Source organism: Neolamprologus multifasciatus, chromosome 5 (genome assembly GCF_963576455.1).
Source record: "Neolamprologus multifasciatus chromosome 5, fNeoMul1.2, whole genome shotgun sequence".
Classification (NCBI taxonomy): Eukaryota; Metazoa; Chordata; class Actinopteri; order Cichliformes; family Cichlidae; genus Neolamprologus; species Neolamprologus multifasciatus.
Window position 1 is genome coordinate 17,742,779 of NC_140443.1, and position 15,943 is coordinate 17,758,721.

The following is a 15,943-nucleotide window of genomic DNA, read 5'->3' on the forward strand; positions in this document are numbered from 1 at the left end:
CAATCTATTTGTGTATGATTGTCAGTCTGAAGAGGGAGAGAGGAAAGAGGGGAATGTGAGGAGAAAGTACAAGGTCAGGAAGAACCAGGTAAGAAAACAAACAGGGAACAGTGACAGGCAAAACAGAAACTGTTAAACTGACAAAGAGAAAAAACCTGATTTTACTCACACAATCTGGAAGTTGTGTTCTCCCTATATCAAAGCTGCTATACAGAATCTGCAAAACAAACTGGATTGAAACATTTTTAACCATCTTTAACAACATTCCAACATAACATTATAATTGATTGGGGAGATTAAAATGAATTGTATATTTTTATGTGGTTCAGCCACAACTCTACTAAAACCTCAGCCAGTAATAGGTGGGCCAACCTTTGGACCGTCCAGTTGTCTGTATGACTGCCGCAGTACGTACATCACATTTGCACACTATCAGAAAGTGCCAAACAGAGCCCTGGTGGAGCGAGGAGCTGTAGAGAGAACCAGAGTACTCTGTTTATATTCTAAAAATGTTTTAAGCTTGTTTCAAAGATTCTGTACAGCAGCTTTAAATGTTTTCCAAAAGCACACATACACTTATCAGTGTTTCTCAAACATTTTACAGTGTCAAGCTCTCCTAAGTACCACTATGAAAGCATGAAACTCATAAATCTTACAACACAAAATTAGTATTATTAAATTAGTAAAATTAGTATCTGCAGTAAATATTTTTTTTTCATACATTGTATACATTCTACCACTGGCAAAGTTGCCTCCATTTTTATAATTTTTTGTTAATATTTTTTAATAATTTATTTCTAATAATTTATTCTGTTTTGGGAGTGTTTTTTATGTATCTTTATTATATTATACATACACATTAAAAGTGAATCTCTGTCCAGAAAATGCACTTTTTACTCACTATGAGCATCATTCATTCTTCTCCCCTAGTAATTAAGGTTAAGATATGTATTTTTTTTTTTTTATTCCAATCCATTCTTCTTTTGCAGCATTTAAATTACCTTTATCAGATTTGATGGTTTTGTTACAAACTTTTCAAAAAACTGTTTTGTTTTTCTTTCACAAATGTGGGGATTAAATTGTGTTAAAATGTACAAATTGGTGATGTCATGTTTTGAGACGAGGACCCAGGCACAGAGAGACTTGATGAATTTAAGAATCTAATGATTTAATAAAGAAATTTACAGACTTACAAAGAGATGGTAAAATTCTGATGACCAATAACGGAGACGAAGACAACAGACAACAGACGACGAGGACAGGGAGGAACAGGGGTTTAAATGCACCAAGGAGACAGTCATAGAGAACTCGTGACAACAGGAGACATTTAAGGATGTCTCCTGTTGTCCATGTCCAAGCAGGGACTCACAGAGACAGGGAAGAAGTCTCATCGTGACGTGTAAAGTTTACCTTGCCTGGCTGGACAGCTCTCTGGGTGCTCAGCACCCCCAAAATGGCACAACAATGGTCCTCAGGATCTCAACACGGTATCTCTGTGCATTCAAAATGGCAACAATAAAAATGCACTAGTATCCATAACTCCACCACCCCCATGGGCCACTCAATCCGCAACGTTAATGTTGTGGATTGAGTGGCCCATTGTTGTGCCATTTATCCATGACCACAACCTCATATTCCAAAATGATAATGCATGGCCCCATATTGCAGGATCTGTACACCTGGAAGCTGAAAACATCCCAGTTCTTGCATGGCCAGCATACTCACCGGACACATCACCCATTGAGCATGTTTGGGACGCTCGGCTCGCCGTATATGACAGCGTGTTCCAGTTCCTGCCAATATTCAGCAACTTTGCACAGCTATTGAAGAGGAGTGGACCAACATTTCACAGCCCACAATCAACAACCTAATCAGCTCTATGCAATGGAGATGTGTTGCACTGCATGATGCGAATGGTGGCCATACCAGATACTGACTGGTTTTGCGACATCTGTAGCATTGTCCTGTGTGATCAAACTGCATATTTCAGAGTTGCCTTTTATTGTGGGCAGTCTAAAGCACACCTGTGCAATATTCATGCTGTCTAATCATCACCTTGACATGCCACTCCTGTAAGGTGGGATGGATTATCTTGGCAAAAAAGTTCTCACTAACACAGGGACCAAGACTACAGAAGGCTATATGCATTTTAACAGATATTCTCAGCAAAAAAAAAAAAACATAATAATGCAACACACTTCTTAGTTATAAAGGCTCCGTGTAACTCTGCTTATGTTAACTAACCCTAACTCCGTGGGATCCCAAACTGCAGCATTTACTCCATTCCTGGCATGCATGAATCCAGAGTTAAAGATATGTGGCGGCTCTTACTGCATGGAGTGTGTAATATCAAGAAAGACATCTTAAGAGCTTAAAAGGATGTGATTGGACTTCTTTAACTTATTGAAACCTCGTCTTCTTTCAAGTTCTTAAGACTAACACACGTAAGATGACTGAGGGCCTACACAAACGTTAAGATTATTTTTAATTCACAGGCTCAAGGGAAATATATAAAACATCAGGTTTTTGTGTTTGTCCTATTTGACTGAACAGACATGTCTCATGAAACTCTTTGTGTGTGAGTGTGTGTGTGTAATTTCAGAATGGCTTCATCAAAACCCTATCGTAATACTGGTGAGCCGTACAAGAGGCTTCCACCCCTAACTGTGAAAGTAATGTGTCTTATAAAGAAACCCCAAAAGTAACTGATTGGCATTTCTCTGATGGACATGCAATGCCCAAAGATGTCCATAATAATACACTTGCAGCAGTATGTGACGGGACCAATCTGTTTAGATTTGTCATATCTGAAAACTTGGCCTACCAAATTAAAGCGGGTAAAACATACACAATTAGAAACTTCGGAATGAGCAAATTTGGAAGCACAAGATCATTGCTTTCTAGTAAGGACACAGCAATCTATGTCAGCGCGCCCATCCAGGTCAGTCAGCAGCTGGAGGATGAGGCAAGGGTACTTCTGGGGCCACCCGCCACCTTGATCTCACTGACCAACATGGACCAATCCCAGATGATTTACGTGACAGTGAAGGGATGGGTCACAGCTGTAAGTTTCCCCACATTTATTTACTACTAATACATTTAGATGTAGCTTAAGGTTTTAAAGTTTTCATTTTTACTGTCCCAAGTTAAAGCCAATACACCTAGCAATATGTTTATTTTCAGGGACTTGCAAAGCAAAAATCAAATAACTGAAAATCAGAGAATGACAAAAGAAAGAGGATGGTTCTGTCGTGGTCCCCGTGTCTGCCCGGCCGGCTCCACAAGGCCACATGTGTTTTGTGTACATTCTCCTCTCTCCTCCCCGCGAGGGCGGAGCTCACTGCAGGCTCCCGCCCTTGGCACACACACCTGCATCTCGTCAGGCTCTAATTATGGGTTGGACTCTTAAGGCCGGGATGCAGACAGCCTCACCGCTGGATGATTGTGATAGACATGTCAGTAAACCGCAGCCTGGTATCATTAAGCATTGTGGACCTGCTGTGATCTCTGTGTAACCCTCTTTTCTCCTGTGCACAGTTTCCCCGGACCCATGACCAACCTGTTGTTTGAATCGTTGTAAAGAAGAAGAGCTAGCGTGTATGTGACTTCTATCCCGGACTTCCCTTTCGGACCCAGGACCCCTGCTCCCCTGCTCCCCTCACTGTATATATCTACACCTGGTGACTGTGTAAATAAACGTTGTTTTCCCCTGAACTCTGCTCTGCGCCTGAGTCCTACCACACCGCATGACAGGTTCATTTGGGATTTACAGCATGGAGAGCCAAATCTTAACAATTTACAAGTTAAAATACAATACAGTTATCTATTTTTACTATAAATGTCCTTCTCTGTTAGATGGAACCCTTGAAAAAAATTGAAAAGGGACAGGGGCCAGCAGTCCCTTTGCAGATTATAAATCTCAAAGAGGTAAGGAATATATCTATAACTATATATCTAAATTTATCTATACACACATCTCTCTCTCTCACTATATATAGATATAGATATATCATACAGCATGTTTTCATTTTATAGGATGAGTCAGAGGTCAAGCTGGCACTCTGGAGAGAGGCTGTGCTCACCCCAGTCTGTGTGGGGTCACCCATAGAGATCAGTCATGTGAGAGGAAAGAACTCACAGTCATATGGCTTTGCACTTCCTACGTCAGCATTTACTGTGGTTAAGGTCAATATATTACTTTATGCAGTGTCTTGATGCTCTTAGTACTGGTCTTATACTGGCCATTAAGTTATTTTTCTTTTCTTCTTTTATTATCTACAGCCTGGAACTGGGATCCATAAGATCAAACCCAAAGGTTACAGAACCATTGGCCAGGACCAAGAGGTCCTGGACTCTGACAACATACCATATGCAGTGTTGGGACTAACGCGTTATTAAGTAACGCGTTACAGTAACTACGTTATTATTGTAGTAACGAGCACGGTAACTAGTTATTATGCCAAAATCAGGAACGCGTTAGTCGTTACTGGGATTTAGATAGGGTCGTTACTCGTTACTTCGTGTGGTGGCTATCGCGGAGCTTCCACAGATTCAATAACATTAGCAAGTGGTGGAGGCAGCAGGTGGAAGAGAAGAAAAAGAGACCCGAGGCGGCCGCCGGTCCAAGTGTGAACTGGACTTCAGGTAAGAAGTTATGACCTGCAGTCTATCTGGGTCAGATATAAACCAAGTTTAGGTGGAGTTTATTTTCGTTATTCTGACTTTTTCCGTACTGCGTACTAGCTAGCATGACGGAGTTTCTATACAGCTGGGTGGGTGCTATGAAGTTAATGATGTTGAACTTTATTTTGTTCATAAGTTATCAGAGTTGCCAACCGTCCCGTCTGGTATTCAGAGAAAATATTACGCGTTTCTTATTGAGGTGAAAAGTAACAGTTTGTCCCGTAATTCGGCTACAATGAAAAAGACACAAAGCTGGATTTATTCTGTCTTTGCTGCACAGCTGCCTCTTCTTCTTTCATTCTCCCCCCTCCCTCTCCCGTTTCTACTTCAATCATGAAAACTGATCAATGATCAGCTGATCGGCTCTCTTGTTTGTTTATCACCCACTTTGCACCAGAAAGAGGAAACCAGCCGATGTCGCGTTAAACAACAGCAGCACGTTTAAGCTTGATCAGCTGTTGTTAGAATTTATTTAATATTAATTTCTAGTATCAGCTGATGTTTGCTGGAGCCACAACTGCAAAAAAGCTGCTGGTCATGATGTCGGTTTTATCTGGTGAGAGGGAAACATGAAACCAGGAGATGTCCTTACTGAATAATCAGAGCTGAACAGGTGATGGAAATATAGGTTTACCTTTTAGGTGACATAAATGAGTTGAAGGGAAGTTATGAACTGTTTCTGAGAGACAGATAACCCCAGGATCCTTTTTAGGTAACTGACAGCTGGTAACTGTGCAGGTGCGGATCTAGCAAAGTTTTGCCAGGGGCGCCAGGTGGGGCATTAACAGGGAGAGGTGGGCACAAAGAAATACTTTTCTTTCTTATTCTCATTTAAAATGTCTAGCTTTTAAAAAATAATTATCTGAATCTTACAACAAACGATTGATGCATATATACCATCAAAACAGTGTACATCACTGTCACAACAGCGTTTGTTTTCATTCAAAGGCTTTATGATTTTTCCTATAATGGTGGGCCGGTCTCTAGTCAAAATGCCCGGGCCGATTTTTTGTCCCCGTCCAGCCCTGTATGCAGCTCATCTGCAGTCTGGTGTTACCTACATCTTCCTATTTAGAAGGCAGAATTTCTGAGTTCTGAGTACAATCAAAAGCACCACGACTGCAGTTTTTTGTGTTGGATGTAAAAGGCGCACATGACGCTGTGACGTAGGCTAGAATCATGGCAGCAGTCAATGACGGTCCAGGCGTGGGATTTCTCTCGTGGAAATATGTAATATCTTTTCCTTTCTATTGGTAGGTGGCACAGTGCACTTGTGGCAAGTAAGCAAGCTAAAAGACTGGCAAAGTTATGGAAGCAACACATTAACAAGAGAATTCTGAGTAAAACCAAAGTTACTTTCCCTAGTAACTAGTTACTTTGAAAGTAACGAGTAACTTGAAGTAACTGAGTTACTTTTGATAGAAGTAACTAGTAATGTAACTAAGTTACTATTTTAAAGTAACTTACCCAACACTGACCATATGTCATCAGCTGTGTGGCTCAAGGTGTTCCCAGATGGCCTCAGACATCCTTCCTTGAGTGATCATGCTGAATTACAAAAATGGCACTGTAATAGACATTCTGATGCCAGAGGAGTAAGAATTTCCCAGCACTTCTATTTGTTTAGTTATTTATCTAATGTATTTTTTTAATCTATTTGTTTATCTTTCAGTAATTAGTTAAAGATGAAAATTAAATAAGTTGAAAGAAAAACTCAGTTGATTAGTTCATTGTTTGGAGGGGGGGAGGGGGGGCTGTTGTTCCTGACTCTTTTAATAAATGCTTTTCAAATTTGAAGCGTCTTATTTAATTTTATGAAAAATGTATTTACTTATACTTCAAATTGCTTGAGGGGATAGCACTAAATGAACAAATTCCAACTGAAGAAGACGGAGGAGGACAACAAGGAAAAAGATGAAGAAGAGCAAAGTTCCTCGTTTTTACTGTTATTAGCAGCATCGTTGAGGCTCTATTGGTTTCCAAGTCATCACTCTTTTTTTGTGTTTCAGTGAATTTGCTCAAGCAAACTTAACAGTTACAGGGTTATAATATGCAACAACTGCTCCACTACATTTTTACTCGAAGTGGGCGGAGCTAAGTTTAAAGACATCAAGGATGTCACAAACATAAAAGCATTTAAGTTAAGACCGAGGTCGTATATACCCCTCTGTAACAACGGATTTTCGAAAGCCAGTTTTAAAAAGAGAAAACAAATTATCAGCAAGCAAATACACTAATCTTTTTACAATAGAGCCATTACATTTTTAAAACTTTTTACAATTCACTGGGCAGTAAAACATCTAAGGATAATCCAGAAAATGTCAGGGGTGACGCTAGCTCCAAGAAAAAATGCCAAGATGCCCCTGGCACTAGCACAGAAACAGGGGCCCCAAAGAAAACAGCGCCAGCTCCTGAATGTGACGCTAGCTCCAGGTAAAAAGCCTGGATGCGCCTGGCACTAACACAAAATCAGAGGCCCCAAAGAAAACAGCACCAGCTCCTGAATGTGATGCTAGCTCCAGGAAAAAAAACCAAGACCCTCCTGGCGCTAGCACAAAATCAGAGGCCCCAAAGAAAACAGCGCCAGCTCAGAACACCAGGACGCTCCTGGCACTAGCACAAAATTAGAGGCCCCAGAGAAAATAGGCTTATGTAACATCGCAATAAATAACGTGGGTAATTTAAGAATGGCTGTCACTAAAGTAGGTGATAAAAGTAATAGTAGTAACTGAACTGAACTCCTATTTGCTACCCTAGTAGCAAATACCAATAGCCTTAAATCGCATGAAAAAGTTTCTAGAAAACAAATTGTAGACTTTAAATTGGCTAGTTTTAAAAATGTAATGGCTCTGTTTTTTAACTCTTTTTTTTTAAAACATTTACATTTTTTAAATGGCTGCACATTATTACATCTGAGGTCCTCAGGGGACAAAAATGTCCCCACTTCATGTGAATGTTTTTAAAAGTATAAAGTATAAATTGTCAATCAATTCAGTGTTACACCTTAGTTTTACTTAAGACCAACACATTACAACAAAATTTACACAAAATTTTACAATTTGGGGGCACCAGACCTTGATTAAATAAAGTATACACTATTTTTGAGCTAAAATAAAACAAGACAATACAATACTTAAATGTTTAGATTATTTTGACTATCTGAATAACCACAGTGTTGCATGTTGACCTTTGATGAGAATTAGTGATGTGTAGGTCTCAAACGAAACAGAGCCGAACGACTGGAGCCTTGGGTTTTTTTTTTCTTTCTCTCACCCTCTCTCTCTCTTGCACTTTTTTTCGGCTTCACTCCGCCCGTGAGCCTTGTGCTTAAGCTGGGAGGAGGGGGCAGGGGCGGTAGTTACACTCGCAGTAGCACAGGAACAGAGCAGGAGGGAAAGAGAGAGAGAAAGACAGCCAGGGACCACAACATCATATTAGAAAGGTATAGTAATCATCCACAACTATTTTCAGTTGCGGATGATAAAGGATTCAGAAAGTTTATTTATGCAGGCCCATATGACAGAGAATGTTTATCTTCTTTTTGTTTTCATATTTTAATTTATATTTAATTGTGTTGTGGTTTGCAGTGTTTTGTGTTATTTCACTTTAAATTTGTTTAAAAGGAAAAAGCTGAAAATTTAAATAGTTCAAAGTTGAAATGTAAATAGTTGGTTTTTGTATTATATGATTTATTTATTACTTTTTATGTGGAGTGAATAAATAAAAGTATATTTATGGTGGCCCCTAGAGACACAGCACGTACAAACTCCAAAACACGTAAAAACGTTTTGGTTTTTTTTACATTACTAATTCCTTTTGTGCATAATTTTATATCATTGCTAACAATAAATTATTTAAAGCAACAAAACAACCTGAGGAGCCGGTTGGGAGCCGAAAAAGCCAGCTCGTTTTAGTGAGCCAAGCCGAAAGAGCCGGTTCTCTAAAAAGAGCCGGAAATCCCATCACTAGTGAGAATGTTTTTTTGAAGCATTTAATTTTTTTTTTAAATGGCAGCACATTATTACACCTGTAGTTTTTTTTTAAGTATAAATTGTCAATCAATTCAGTGTTACACCTTAGTTTTACTTAAAACTAACACATTACAACAAAATTTACCCTACATTTTACAATTTGGGGGCACCAGACCTTGTTTAAATAAAGTACACGCACCTTTATAAATAAAATAAAACAAGACTACAAAATCCTTAAATGTTTAGATTATTTTGACTATGTGAATAACCACAGAGGTGTTGTATGTTGATCTTTAGTGAGAATGTTTTTTTTTTTTTGAAGCATTTAAATTTTTTAAATGGCAGCACATAATCACACCTGTGGTCCTCTTACTTCATTTGAGTAATTTTTTAAAGTATAAAGTATAAATTGTCAATCAATTCAGTGTTACGCCTTAGTTTTACCTGTCATTTTGCTGTATAAGGCCACCAGACCTTGTTTAAATAAAGTATAGTCTACTTTTGAGCTAAAATAAAACAAGACAATAAAATATTTAAATGTTTAGATTTTTTTAAATATATTTTTTATTATACCATAAAACACATAGGTGCATATAGAAGTAATAATCTTTTCCTTTTTCTTTTTTATAGCATACAAAAAAAAAAACATAAATGGGATGTAGTTAGTTTAGTTTTAGTTTTTTTCCCACACTGTGAACACTGCGGCTTATTACGGAAGCGTAGAGCTGCCACCCAGGCAAAAGAAAAATACAGGTGTATCATGTTATAACGTGAAAAGTTTATTGTTCTAACAAGATACTTTTCCTGTTTGTACAATATACTATCATGTTTGTACAATATACCTTTCATGTTTGAACAACATAATATCACGTTCGTACAATATACATAATTATCACGTTCGTACAATATAATTATCACGTTCGTACAATATAAATGTATTGTACGAACGTGATAATTATGTATATTGTAATAACGTGATATTATGTTGTTCAAACGTGAAAAGTATATTGTACAAACATGATAGTAGGGCTGGGTATCGTCACTGACTTCTAGAATCGATTCAATTCCGATTCACAAGGTCCAGAATCGATTCGATCCACGATTCGATTTAATTCGATTCGATTCGATTCACTTCGATTTGAATATAGGAAATTTTGACAGTCAGAAATATTATAATTCAGATTAGTACATTTACATATTTTTGTATCTATAAAAAGGAAGCTGACACACGGAAGACTTTATCAAAGGTGTGAGCGTCACAGCAGATGCCTTTGTGTCAAAGTAGCTGAAGATAAAACACAGAAACACATGAAGGTGATTTTTCCTGGCCTGGGATTTTATAAAAATATTCTGCAGTACATCAAAAACAAAAGAAAACCATTAATCAACATATGAACATTACCTCTGAAGTTACAGTGGTTTTATTAGAGACACGGCTAAGCATTTTGCATAATTTTAAAAAGTTTAAATTTGTTCAGCATTGAACGGCAGAAATTAGGTTTTCTTTTCGGAAGTATATAAAATGGAAAGAAAAAAAAAGTCGGCCGATAGCGCTGTAAACAAAGGTAGACTTGTGCGTAACAAGCAAGCGAATAATGCAGAAAACCATACAGAGAGAGAGAGGGGGAGAGAGAGCTGTGCATCATGGTAGAAGCAAAACAGTAAAAGTAAGAGTGAATACATGACGATGTTTATGTGAAGTGTAGTTTGGATCTTCTTTTGCTGTTGGTTCGGTCAATATTGTTTGGAGAGACATCAAACTAACAGCTTTACAATCAGCGCATAAAGGGCGTGAACACAAAGCGCGGACCCGCCGACAGATCAGAATCAGCGGGCTGTCGGCTTTCAGCCCCGACTGTGAGAAATTCGACATCTGATTCTGATCCGCGGGCTGCGCTGTGTGTTTAAGTCTTTGTGCAGAATCTGTGTTCCTGCTCTCATTTACTGTTTTAGCTGTTTGGTGGTTGTTGAAATTTTGTGAGATTTCACCTGAGATTCTGGCATTTCGGACAAAATAAATTTATATTAAAAAATCGATTCAGGATTTTAATGAATCGATTTTACGTAATCCAAGCCAGAATCGATTTTAATCGATAAATCGATTATAAAAACCCACCCCTACATGATAGTATATTGTACAAACAGGAAAAGTATCTTGTTAGAACAATAAACTTTTCACATTATAACGTAATACACTTGTATTTTTCTTTTGCCTGGGTGGCAGCTCTACGCTTCCGTAGCTTATACTGACATGCGACTAATGCATATTTTTTGTCATGCGGCCAAAAACATTTTGCCTGGTAACAGTAGACCAATAAAATTGATAAGTAGTATATATACGGTATATATTTTTACCGGTTGTTAAGAGACGTTGTAATGTTGTTTGTGCACTGTTCCGTAAAAAAAACATAAGCAATGTAATTTGTGTGTTACTGATACGTACATATACTTAAAGGTAGCCGTGTTACAGGCGCTGTTCAAGGAAAAAAAGCATTTGCAGTATGTATATTTGTATTTTACCATAACGTTTATGTTACCTTACGGATTAAATAAAACGTTAAAAATCCTCATGTGTAATATTTCTGTGTAGATATCTCATATTACAAGTGAAACAAATACGGCTTAAAATCCGGTGCGGCCTGTACAAGTGCAAAATTTATTTTCTTTCTAGGATTAGAGCATGCGGCTTTTCATCAGGAGCGCTCTGTAGTCCGGGATTTACGGTACCTGAATACCCCCCCACTCCCTCCCAATAATGTAAAAATAAATATGTTACAGAGAAAATGAATTGACCCATACAAAACCCATACCAAAAAACTCCAAAACACGTAAAAACTCCGAAGCACGAACAAACTCCAAAACACGTAAAAACTCAGAAGCACATAAAAACTCAAAACACATACAAAAGACAACAGAAGTGCTCCAAGATGCTAGGCGCAGTGTTGAGCTTTTGTTACCTAGTGGCTACACATGCCAGCAAGTACCAACAACCGGATTTGGTGTGTGGTAATAACAGGTAAATGAACTTTTTTTTTTTAATTATTTGAATATATATGAGTGCTTGTGTATAAACAATACACATATGCTTTCAATTGTGTAATTTAAGTGATCTAGGTAGCTCTGTTTTGGAAGTTCAGTTCATGCTAGAAAAGTGTTTTGTAGTTTGTACGTGCTTTGTCTCTAGGGGCCACCGTAAATATTTATATATAAACATATATAAATAATGTAATGTTCGAACTTTTATTTTGAAATCACCGGATGTAGATAGGTACGCCGGCTGTGTGTTCATGTGCTAGCTTAGCAGTTTACATTTGCGTGGATGCGCTGTTCTATATTTACGGAATAAAAGAATCTGTATGATGACTCCGAGGCGATTTCTTCATAAGCAGTGAAGACACAACATGGTGTCAGAGTGAGTAACTCCTCAGCGGACCCACTCGAAAAAAAAATAGATAAAAAAAGGAAGGAAGAAAATGGAGGCCTACGGTGTACCAGCCCCGAGAATGGACTGGGACTCGTCCAACCTACCCGACGCCTGGCGCCGCTTCAAACAGCATGTGGAGCTAATGTTTTCTGGACCACTCAAGGACAAGTCAGAGGAACAAAAGTGCAGCTTCCTACTTTTGTGGATTGGAGACAAAGGACGAGATATAAGTAATACGTGGAACCTAACAGAAGACGAAGCTAAGGTGCTACAAACGTATTACAACGGCTTCACAACGTACCTCACGCCAAAAGCTAACCCTATATTCGCCAGATACAAATTCCACAAAAAAACACAAGACAGCGGTGAGTCCTTTGAGCACTTCGTCACAGAGCTAAAACTCCTTGTTAAAGACTGTGATTATGAAAAAAGTGAAGAAATGGTCAGAGACAGAATAGTTTTTGGAACCAACTCTCCTCACGTCAGAGAGAAGCTACTCAGCCAAGGACGGACTCTTACGCTAGAGAAAGCTATAGACATAGCCCGCTCCTATGAGCTAGCACAGTCACAGCTAAAAGCTATGACTAACGACAACCATGAAGTGCATGCCGTACGTCGCAAAGGCGCAAAACCACAAAACTTACCGCGAACCAGCAAAGCAAGTGAAAATTTCAGACACCAAAACAAAGCCTGCATGGCATGTGGGAGGAATCACGACAAACGAACTGATTGCCCAGCCAAAGGAAAGCAGTGTCTGAAATGCAATAAATTCAACCACTTTGCAAAAGTATGCAGATCTAAGAGCAACGTGGAAAGAAAAACAGGACACAGAGAGGTGCACACTGTACTAGAGGCTAACGATTCAGAGCCAGAGCTGTTCATAGACACCATAGCTGCAGAGGATGATGGAGACAGTCCGTTTGCAGACATACTACTGTGACCAAATAAGATAAAACTCACCTTCAAGTTGGACACTGGAGCACAAGCGAACATCATACCAGCCAACACTTTCCAAATGCTACAAACTCCACTCAGGGAGGACAAGGACAAACTGTTTGGCTATGGGGGCCACCCGCTCAAAGTCAACGGACACTGTGAGTTGATTAGCAGATACAAAGACCGAAAATCAGAACAGATGTTTCATGTTGTTGACTGCACCGGGCCACCAATATTAGGCTTCAGAGCATGCAAAGCCCTTGGACTCATTAAGGTTGTGTACGCAGTAACGGAGAGCATGGAAGCAGGGCAGCCCACCAAAGCACCAGACATCATGAGCGAATATTCTGATGTTTTCAAAGGCATTGGGGAATTCCAAGGTGAGTGCAGTTTCACCGTGGACCCGACTGTCGCACCAGTCGTGTGCCCACCAAGAAGAGTGCCTTTTGCCCTCAGAGATCGGGTCAAATCAGAGCTGGACAATATGGAAAGAGACAAGATTATCCAAAAAGTCACAGAGCCCACCAAATGGGTCAATGCTCTGGTAATCTGTGAGAACCCGAAAAGACCCAAACTCCGGCTGTGCCTGGACCCAAGACCTCTAAATAAAGCCATAATGAGACCACACTATTCACTCCCCACTCTTGAGGATGTGACACACAAGCTTACAGGTGCAAACTTTTTCAGCATCCTCGACGCACGTTCCGGCTATTGGGCCATCAAGCTAAGTGAAGAGTCATCCTTTTTGACTACATTCAACACAATCTTCGGCAGATACCGTTTCCTCAGACTCCCCTTTGGCATTGTGTCTGCTCAAGATGAGTTCCAGAGGAGGATTGACGAGACATATGAAGGCCTGGAAGGAGTGGCAGGCATCGTTGATGACATCATTGTGTTCGGAAAAACAAAAGAGGAACACGACAAGAACCTCAAAGCCATGCTCAACCGCACAAGAGAGAGAGGTTTAAAACTCAATCCAGAAAAGTGCTGCATCTGTGTTACAGAATTGAGTTTTTTCGGACATAAGCTCACAACCAACGGACTGAAACCAGACCCACTCAAGGTAAAAGCTATCAAAAACATGAAACCTCCAGAAAATGCTGCAGAGCTGGAAACAATCCTCGGCATGGTGAATTATCTCGCCAGATTTGCCCCAAACTTGGCAGAAATGAGTGCGCCACTCAGACTGCTGCTGCGCCAAGACATGGCGTTCAAATGGGAAGAAGAACACACGCGTGCTTTCCAGCAAATCAAAGACACCCTTACTGCCGAACCAGGGCCAGTGCTTGCATATTTCAACCCTCAAAAGGAAGTAACTCTACAAGTAGACACATCTAAAAATGGACTGGGTGCAACAGTCATGCAAGAAGGAAGGCCAGTCACATACGCTTCAAAACTGCTTAACAAAACAGAGCAAAACTACGCCCAAATAGAGAAAGAACTCTACGCCGTCCTCTATGGCTGTAAAAGATTTCATGACTACATCTATGGACGTCATATTACAGTTGAGTCGGATCACAAGCCAATGGAAAGTATACTACACAAACCGCTAGCCTTGGCGCCGCCTCGACTACAACGTATGCTGCTTGCTCTTCAGAAGTACAGCATAACACTTGTCCACAGGCCTGGAAAAGAGATCCCAGTAGCAGACACGCTATCAAGAAAGTCAATAGACGACAGTGACAGCTCACTAAGTGAGGAAATGGAAACACAAGTACACACAATCATCCAGACAGCACCAGTGAGCACAGAGAAACTGGAATGCATCAAAACTGCCACGGCCCAAGATGAACAGCTCTCTACCCTCAAACGCATCATCCGGTCAGGCTGGCCAGAGACACGCAAAAAATGCCCAGAACTTGTCAGTGAGTACTGGAACCATCGTGATGAAATCACTGAGGCAGATGGACTTCTCCTGAAAGGTGAAAGAATAATAATTCCGCACTCGCTGAGAAAAGACATGCTGCAACGAATACACACGGGGCATTTTGGAGTCGAAAAGAGCAAACACAGGGCACGAGACATAATGTTCTGGCCAGGCATGAGCAAACAGATTGAACAGACAGTTATGAAATGTGACATCTGCCAAACGCATTGTAGCTCGAACCAAAAAGAGCCCATGCTGCCTCAAGAAATCCCAGAGAACCCATGGCAAACTGTGGGGACCGATTTGTTCTCATGGAACTCTGAAAACTACATTGTCATTTGTGACTACTTAAGCAGATACTTTGAACTCGAGCACCTGCCAAACATCACCACAGCAGCCGTGATTCACAAGATGAAAGCCACATTCTCCAGACATGGCATTCCGAAGAAAGTCATAAGCGACAACGGACCATGTTACAGCTCACAAGAGTTCAGACGTTTTGCAGAGCACTGGGGATTCCAGCATATTACATCAAGCCCACGTTACCCCCAGAGCAACGGCTTAGCTGAAAAGACTGTCCAAACTGCAAAACGTATTCTGACAAAAGCAAAACAGGACAAGATGGATCCCTACTTGAGCTTGCTGGAATACAGGAACACACCTGTTGATGGCCTTAAATCCCCAGCCCAAATCCTCATGAGCCGTAGATTGCGCTCCATTTTGCCCTCAACAACTACACAGCTCCGCCCTCAGGTCACCCCACAAAGCCTTGTGCAAGAAAGACGGGAGGAATGTCAACTCCGTCAGAAAAGACATTATGACACATCCGCCCGACCCCTGCCGACACCGCGGGCTGGCGCACTAATACGCTACCAGCAAGAAGATGGAACATGGCAGCCAGCCACTATTGTCAAACCAGCAGAGACGCCACGCAGCTATCACATCAAAACAGGTGATGGTCAACTCCTGAGACGCAATCGCCGACACCTTGTCAGCGCCCAGGACACCTCGCCACGCACTCCCACACAAACTGGCGTTTGTGATGACACGCAAACCACTCAA

The 15,943-nt window shown here is 40.4% G+C and overlaps 1 protein-coding gene and 1 long non-coding RNA gene across 2 annotated transcripts in view; both read left to right on the forward strand.

Moving 5' to 3' along the window:
- Window positions 1-15,943, forward strand: part of akr7a3 (aldo-keto reductase family 7, member A3 (aflatoxin aldehyde reductase)) — a 45,082-nt gene that overhangs the window by 11,821 nt on the left and 17,318 nt on the right. The window lies entirely within an intron of this gene.
- On the forward strand, window positions 1,364-6,157 carry LOC146518376 (uncharacterized). Its single transcript, XR_014874013.1, has 3 exons — window positions 1,364-3,064; window positions 3,856-3,927; window positions 4,036-6,157. It is a non-coding gene; the product is annotated as an uncharacterized LOC146518376 (long non-coding RNA).